The sequence below is a fragment of the Bombina bombina genome, chromosome 6 (genome assembly GCF_027579735.1).
Source record: "Bombina bombina isolate aBomBom1 chromosome 6, aBomBom1.pri, whole genome shotgun sequence".
NCBI classification, from domain to species: Eukaryota; Metazoa; Chordata; class Amphibia; order Anura; family Bombinatoridae; genus Bombina; species Bombina bombina.
The window spans coordinates 21,173,683-21,183,094 of record NC_069504.1 but is presented as its reverse complement, the minus strand read 5'-3'; positions in this window follow the sequence as shown (position 1 = coordinate 21,183,094).

The window sequence follows — 9,412 nt, the reverse complement described above, 5'->3', positions numbered from 1 at the left end:
TGATTTCTATGGGAAGTGTCTGCACCTAACACCCTAACATGTACCCCGAGTCTAAACACCCCTAATCTGCCCCCCTACACCGCCGCCACCTACTTTATACTTATTAACCCCTAAACCGCCGCTCCCGGACCCCGCCGCAACTATAATAAATATATGAACACCAAAACCGCCGCTCCCGGACCCTGCCACCACCTACAGTATACCTATTAACCCCTAATCTGCCGCCCCCTATACCGCCGCCACCTACATAAAGTTATTAACCCCTATCCTGCTGATCCCGGACCCCGCCGCAAATAAATTAATTGTTTAACCCCTAAACCGCCGCACACGGAGCCCTCCGCCACCTACATTACATTTATTAACCCCTATCCTGTCCCCCCTACACTGCCGCCACCTACAGTATATTGATTAACCCCTAATCTACCCCCTACACCGCCGCCACTATATTAAATTAATTAACCCCTAAACCTAAGTCTAACCCTAACACCCCCCTAACTTAAATATTATTTAAATTAATCTAAATAAATATTCCTATAATTAAATAAATTATTCCTATTTAAAACTAAATGCTTACCTATAAAATAAACCATAAGATAGCTACAATATAACTAATAGTTACATTGTAGCTAGCTTAGGATTTATATTTATTTTACAGGCAACTTTCTAATTATTTTAACTAGGTATAATAGCTATTAAATAGTTATTAACTATTTAATAGCTACCTAGCTAAAATAAGTACAAAATTACCTGTAAAATAAATCCTAACCTAAGTGACAATTACACCTAACACTACACTATCATTAAATAAATTAAATTAATTAACTACAATTACCTAACATTAAATAAAATTAACTAAAAATAACTAAAGTACAAAAAAAACCCTCTAAATTACAGAAAATAAAAAAAAATTACAAGAAGTTTAAACTAATTACACATAATCTAAGCCCCCTAATAAAATAAAAAAGCCCCCCAAAATAATAAAATGCCCTACCCTACACTAAATTACAAATAGCCCTTAAAAGGGCCTTTTGCGGGGCATTGCCCCAAAGTAATCAGCTCTTTTACCAGCCCTTAAAAGGGCTTTTTGCGGGGCATTGCCCCAAAGTAATCAGCTCTTTTACCTGTAAAAAAAAAAAATACAATACCCCACCCAACATTACAACCCACCACCCACACACCCCTACTCTAAAACCCACCCGATCCCACTTAAAAAAACCTAACACTACCCCATTGAAGATCACCCTACCTTGAGCCGTCTTCACCCAGCCAGGCACCAGTGGTCATCCGATGGGGCAGAAGAGGACACCCGGACCGGCAGAAGTCTTCATCCTATCCGGGCAGAAGAGGACATCCAGACCGGCAGACATCTTCATCCAAGCGGCATTTTCTATCTTCATCCTTCCGGCGATGAGCGGCTCCATCTTGAAGACCTCTGGCACGGAACATCCTTCTAGGCCGACGACTACCCGACGAATGGCTGGTCCTTTAAATGACGTCATCCAAGATGGCGTCCCTCGAATTCCGATTGGCTGATAGGATTCTATCAGCCAATCGGAATTAAGGTAGGAAAAATCTGATTGGCTGATGTAATCAGCCAATCGGATTGAAGTTCAATCCGATTGGATCAGCCAATAGAATGCGAGGTCAATTCTATTGGCTGATCCAATGAGCCAATCGGATTGAACTTCAATGTTTGTGGCGGCGGTATAGGGGGCGGCAGATTAGGGGTTAATAGGTATAATGTAGGTGGCGGTGGGGTCCGGGGGCGGTGGTTTAGGGGTTCATATATTTATTATAGTGGCGGCGGGGTCCGGGAGTGGCGGTTTAGGGGTTAATATATTTATTATAGTTGCGGAGGGGTCCAGGAGCAGCGGTTTAGGGGGTAATACGTTTATTTAGGTGCGGGGGGCTCCAGGAGCGGCGGTTTAGGGTGTATAACAGTATAGTATAGTGTGGGTGCTTAGTGACAGGCTAGCAAGAAAGCTGCGAAGAAGCCGATGAGCAGCGAGATTGATGACTGTTTTTATTAAGGAGCCGAACAGGCGAACACCCAACTCTATCTTGTGAGTATATATCACTCATTCCACATATATTAGGGGATACTGCATGATTGTGAAACTTACTACGTAGAATCACCGGTTGAGCCTAAGGGGTCAATTTATTAAGCTCCGTATGGACCTTGATGCCCCTTGTTTCCGGCGAGCCTTCAGAAGTTATGAAGCAGCTGTCTAAAGACCACTGCTCCATAACTTGTCCACCTGCTCTGAGGCCGCGGACAGAAATCAACCCGATCGAATACGATCAGGTTGATTGACACCCCCTGCTAGAGGCTGATTGGCCGTGAATCTGCAGGGGGCGGCATTGCACCAGCAATTTACAAGAACTGCTGGTGCAATGATAAATGCTGAAAGCGTATGCTGTCGGCATTTATCGATGTGCAGCAGACGATACATTACATCGTATCATGTCCGCTCCTACTTACATAAATATACCCTGAATGTGAGTCCTCTTCTGTGGATCAGCGCCTCCAAGCTTTTGTACATTTTCAAGTCAGTCCGGGATAAAACTGAGAGACGGTTGCAGTCACAGCTTCAGAGGAGAGTATTCATTTATTTCTTCCATTGTGTTACCCCTGTATTTTCACATATTATTTTTTTATTATTATTATACTTTATTTATGAAGCGCCAACATATTAACACATAAATATATATGTATATGAGCATATACTTACATTTACATTGCGCTCTATGGGAACACACGGTTCCCATAAACTACAATGTAAGGGCACTCCCACCGTCTTTAGACCCCAAAAAACTGCCTAGTGCAGTTGATTTTAATTTTAAAAAATGCTACATTTTTTTTAATCAAAAACTACAATGCCCTCTATTTTGAGGGCATTTGGGGCACTTTTAGAAATTAACTAGATATCTAATGATATCGAATCTAATTTTTGGATCACTAATTGCTACCACAAGCTAGCAGTAGCAATAACCAGCCATTTGTAATGGCTGGTTAATTATCACGCTCCCGCAAACGGTCAAATTTGCCCGTTTGCAGGAGGGCAATAATTTACCACTTCACTTGTGATTTATAGCCCTTATTGTGTGTAAAGACCTTTTTAATGCGGTGATTAATTACTGATATATACTTTGTATATATAAACATTTAATGTGTGTGCAGACCTTTTGTAATGTGGTGCATAATTCCTGATATATACTTTGTATATATAAACATTTATTGTGTGTACAGACCTTTTGTAATGTGGTGCATAATTACTGATATATACTATACATATATAAACATTTTTGTGTGCAGACCTTTTGTAATGTGGTGCATAATTACTGATACATACTATACATATATAAACATTTATTGAGTGTGCAGACCTTTTGTAATGTGGTGCATAATTACTGATATATACTATACATATATAAACGTTTTTGTGTGTGCAGACCTTTTGTAATGTGGTGCATAATTACTGATATATACTATACATATATAAACATTTTTTGTGTGTGCAGACCTTTTGTAATGTGGTGCATAATTACTGATATATACTATACATATATAAACATTTATTGTTTGTGCAGACCTTTTGTAATGTGGTGCATAATTACTGATACATACTATACATATATAAACATTTATTGAGTGTGCAGACCTTTTGTAATGTGGTGCATAATTACTGATATATACTATACATATATAAACATTTATTGTTTGTGCAGACCTTTTGTAATGTGGTGCATAATTACTGATACATACTATACATATATAAACATTTATTGAGTGTGCAGACCTTTTGTAATGTGGTGCATAATTACTGATAAATACTATACATATATAAACATTTATTGAGTGTGCAGACCTTTTGTAATGTGGTGCATAATTACTGATATATACTATACATATATAAACATTTTTGTGTGTGCAGACCTTTTGTAATGTGGTGCATAATTACTGATATATACTATACATATATAAACATTTATTGAGTGTGCAGGCCTTTTGTAATGTGGTGCATAACTACTGATACATACTATACATATATAAACATTTATTGTGTGTGCAGACCTTTTGTAATGTGGTGCATAATTACTGATATATACTATACATATATAAACATTTATTGTGTGTGCAGACCTTTTGTAATGTGGTGCATAATTACTGATATATACTATACATATATAAACAGTTATTGAGTGTGCAGACCTTTTGTAATGTGGTGCATAATTACTGATATATACTATACATATATAAACATTTATTGAGTGTGCAGGCCTTTTGTAATGTTGTGCATAATTACTGATACATACTATAGATATATAAACATTTATTGTGTGTGCAGACCTTTTGTAATGTGGTGCATAATTACTGATATATACTATACATATATAAACATTTATTGAGTGTGCAGACCTTTTGTAATGTGGTGCATAATTACTGATATATACTATACATATATAAACATTTTTGTGCGTAGATCTTATGTAATGTGGTGCATAATTACTGATATATACTATACATATATAAACATTTATTGTGTGTGCAGACCTTTTGTAATGTGGTGCATAATTACTGATATATACTATACATATATAAACATTTATTGAGTGTGCAGACTTTTTGTAATGTGGTGCATAATTACTGATATATACTATACATATATAAACATTTATTGAGTGTGTAGACCTTTTGTAATGTGGTGCATAATTACTGATATATACTATACATATACAAACATTATTGTGTGTGCAGACCTTTTGTAATGTGGTGCATAATTACTGATATATACTATACATATATAAACATTTATTGAGTGTGCAGACCTTTTGTAATGTGGTGCATAATTACTGATACATACTATGCATATATAAACATTTATTGTGTGTGCAGACCTTTTGTAATGAGGTGCATAATTACTGATACATACTATAAATATATAAACATTATTGTGTGTTCAGACCTTTTGTAATGTGGTGCATAATTACTGATCCATACTATACATATATAAACATTTATTGTGTGTGCAGACCTTTTGTAATGTGGTGCATAATTACTGATATATACTATACATATATAAACATTTTTTGTGTGTGCAGACCTTTTGTAATGTGGTGCATAATTACTGATACATACTATACATATATAAACATTTATTGTTTGTGTAGACCTTTTGTAATGTGGTGCATAATTACTGATATATACTATACATATATAAACATTTTTGTGTGTGCAGACCTTTTGTAATGTGGTGCATAATTACTGATACATACTATACATATATAAACATTTATTGTGTGTGCAGACCTTTTGTAATGTGGTGCATAATTACTGATATATACTATACATATATAAACATTTATTGAGTGTGCATGCCTTTTGTAATGTGGTGCATAATTACTGATATATACTATACATATATAAACATTTATTGTTTGTGCAGACCTTTTGTAATGTGGTGCATAATTACTGATATATACTATACATATATAAACATTTATTGTTTGTGCAGACCTTTTGTAATGTGGTGCATAATTACTGATATATACTATACATATATAAACATTTTTGTGTGTGCAGACCTTTTGTAATGTGGTGCATAATTACTGATATATACTATACATATATAAACATTTATTGAGTGTGCATGCCTTTTGTAATGTGGTGCATAATTACTGATATATACTATACATATATAAACATTTATTGAGTGTGCAGACCTTTTGTAATGTGGTGCATAATTACTGATACATACTATACATATATAAACATTTAATTGTTTGTGCAGACCTTTTGTAATATGGTGCATAATTACTGATATATACTATACATATATAAACATTTTTGTGTGTGTAGACCTTTTGTAATGTGGTGCATAATTACTGATATATACTATACATATATAAACATTTTTGAGTGTGCAGACCTTTTGTAATGTGGTGCATAATTACTGATATATACTATACATATATAAACATTTATTGTTTGTGCAGACCTTTTGTAATGTGGTGCATAATTACTGATACATACTATACATATACAAACATTATTGTGTGTGCATGCCTTTTGTAATGTGGTGCATAATTACTGATATATACTATACATATATAAACATTTATTGAGTGTGCAGACCTTTTGTAATGTGGTGCATAATTACTGATATATACTATACATATATAAACATTTATTGAGTGTGCAGACCTTTTGTAATGTGGTGCATAATTACTGATATATACTATACATATATAAACATTATTGTGTGTGCAGACCTTTTGTAATATGGTGCATAATTACTGATATATACTATACATATATAAACATTATTGTGTGTGCAGATCTTTTGTAATGTGGTGCATAATTACTGATATATACTATACATATATAAACATTTTTGAGTGTGCAGACCTTTTGCAATGTGGTGCATAATTACTGATATATACTATACATATATAAACATTTATTGAGTGTGCAGACCTTTTGTAATGTGGTGCATAATTACTGATATATACTATACATATATAAACATTTATTGTGTTACAGACCTTTTGTAATGTGGTGCATAATTACTGATATATACTATACATATATAAACATTTTTGTGTGTGCAGACCTTTTGTAATGTGGTGCATAATTACTGATATATACTATACATATATAAACATTTTTGTGTGTGCAGACCTTTTGTAATGTGGTGCATAATTACTGATATATACTATACATATATAAACATTTATTGAGTGTGCATGCCTTTTGTAATGTGGTGCATAATTACTGATATATACTATACATATATAAACATTTATTGAGTGTGTAGACCTTTTGTAATGTGGTGCATAATTACTGATATATACTATACATATATAAACATTTTTGTGTGTGCAGACCTTTTGTAATGTGGTGCATAATTACTGATATATACTATACATATATAAACATTTATTGAGTGTGCATGCCTTTTGTAATGTGGTGCATAATTACTGATATATACTATACATATATAAACATTTATTGAGTGTGTAGACCTTTTGTAATGTGGTGCATAATTACTGATATATACTATACATATATAAACATTTATTGTGTTACAGACCTTTTGTAATGTGGTGCATAATTACTGATATATACTATACATATATAAACATTTTTGTGTGTGCAGACCTTTTGTAATGTGGTGCATAATTACTGATATATTCTATACATATATAAACATTTTTGTGTGTGTAGACCTTTTGTAATGTGGTGCATAATTATTGATACATACTATACATATATAAACATTTTTGTGTGTGCAGACCTTTTGTAATGTGGTGCATAATTACTGATATATACTATACATATATAAACATTTATTGAGTGTGTAGACCTTTTGTAATGTGGTGCATAATTACTGATATATACTATACATATATAAACATTTATTGTGTTACAGACCTTTTGTAATGTGGTGCATAATTACTGATATATACTATACATATATAAACATTTTTGTGTGTGCAGACCTTTTGTAATGTGGTGCATAATTACTGATATATACTATACATATATAAACATTTTTGTGTGTGTAGACCTTTTGTAATGTGGTGCATAATTACTGATATATACTATACATATATAAACAGTTATTGAGTGTGCAGGCCTTTTGTAATGTGGTGCATAATTACTGATATATACTATACACATACAAACATTATTGTGTGTGCAGACCTTTTGTAATGTGGTGCATAATTACTGATATATACTATACATATATAAACATTTATTGAGTGTGCAGACCTTTTGTAATGTGGTGCATAATTACTGATATATACTATACATATATAAACATTTATTGTGTTACAGACCTTTTGTAATGTGGTGCATAATTACTGATATATACTATACATATATAAACATTTTTGAGTGTGCAGACCTTTTGTAATGTGGTGCATAATTACTGATATATACTATACATATATAAACATTTATTGTGTGTGCAGACCTTTTGTAATGTGGTGCATAATTACTGATACATACTATACATATATAAACATTTTTGTGTGTGTAGACCTTTTGTAATGTGGTGCATAATTACTGATATATACTATACATATATAAACATTTTTGTGTGTACAGACCTTTTGTAATGTGGTGCATAATTACTGATATATACTATACATATATAAACATTATTGTGTGTGCAGACCTTTTGTAATATGGTGCATAATTACTGATACATACTATACATATATAAACATTTTTGTGTGTGTAGACCTTTTGTAATGTGGTGCATAATTACTGATATATACTATACATATATAAACATTTTTGTGTGTACAGACCTTTTGTAATGTGGTGCATAATTACTGATATATACTATACATATATAAACATTATTGTGTGTGCAGGCCTTTTGCAATGTGGTGCATAATTACTGATACATTATGTACATATATAAACATTTTTGTGTGTGTAGACCTTTTGTAATGTGGTGCATAATTACTGATACATACTATACATATATAAACATTTATTGTGTGTACAGACCTTTTGTAATGTGGTGCATAATTACTGATATATACTATACATATATAAACATTTATTGTGTGTGCAGACCTTTTGTAATGTGGTGCATAATTACTGATATATACTATACATATATAAACATTTATTGTGTGTGCAGACCTTTTGTAATGTGGTGCATAATTACTGATATATACTATACATATATAAACATTTATTGTTTGTGCAGACCTTTTGTAATATGGTGCATACTTACTGATATATACTATACATATATAAACATTTATTGTGTGTGCAGACCTTTTGTAATGTGGTGCATAATTACTGATATATACTATACATATATAAACATTTATTGTGTGTGCAGACCTTTTGTAATGTGGTGCATAATTACTGATAAATACTATACATATATATACATTTATTGAGTGTACAGACCTTTTGTAATGTGGTGCATAATTACTGATATATACTATACATATATAAACATTTATTGAGTGTGCAGACCTTTTGTAATGTGGTGCATAATTACTGATACATACTATACATATATAAACATTTATTGAGTGTGCAGACCTTTTGTAATGTGGTGCATAATTACTGATACATACTATACATATATAAACATTTATTGAGCGTGTAGACCTTTTGTAATGTGGTGCATAATTACTGATACATACTATACATATATAAACATTTTTGTGTGTGCAGGCCTTTTGCAATGTGGTGCATAATTACTGATACATACTATACATATATAAACATTATTGTGTGTGCAGGCCTTTTGTAATGTGGTGCATAATTACTGATACATACTATACATATATAAACATTTATTGTTTGTGTAGACCTTTTGTAATGTGGTGCATAATTACTGATATATACTATACATATATAAACATTTATTGT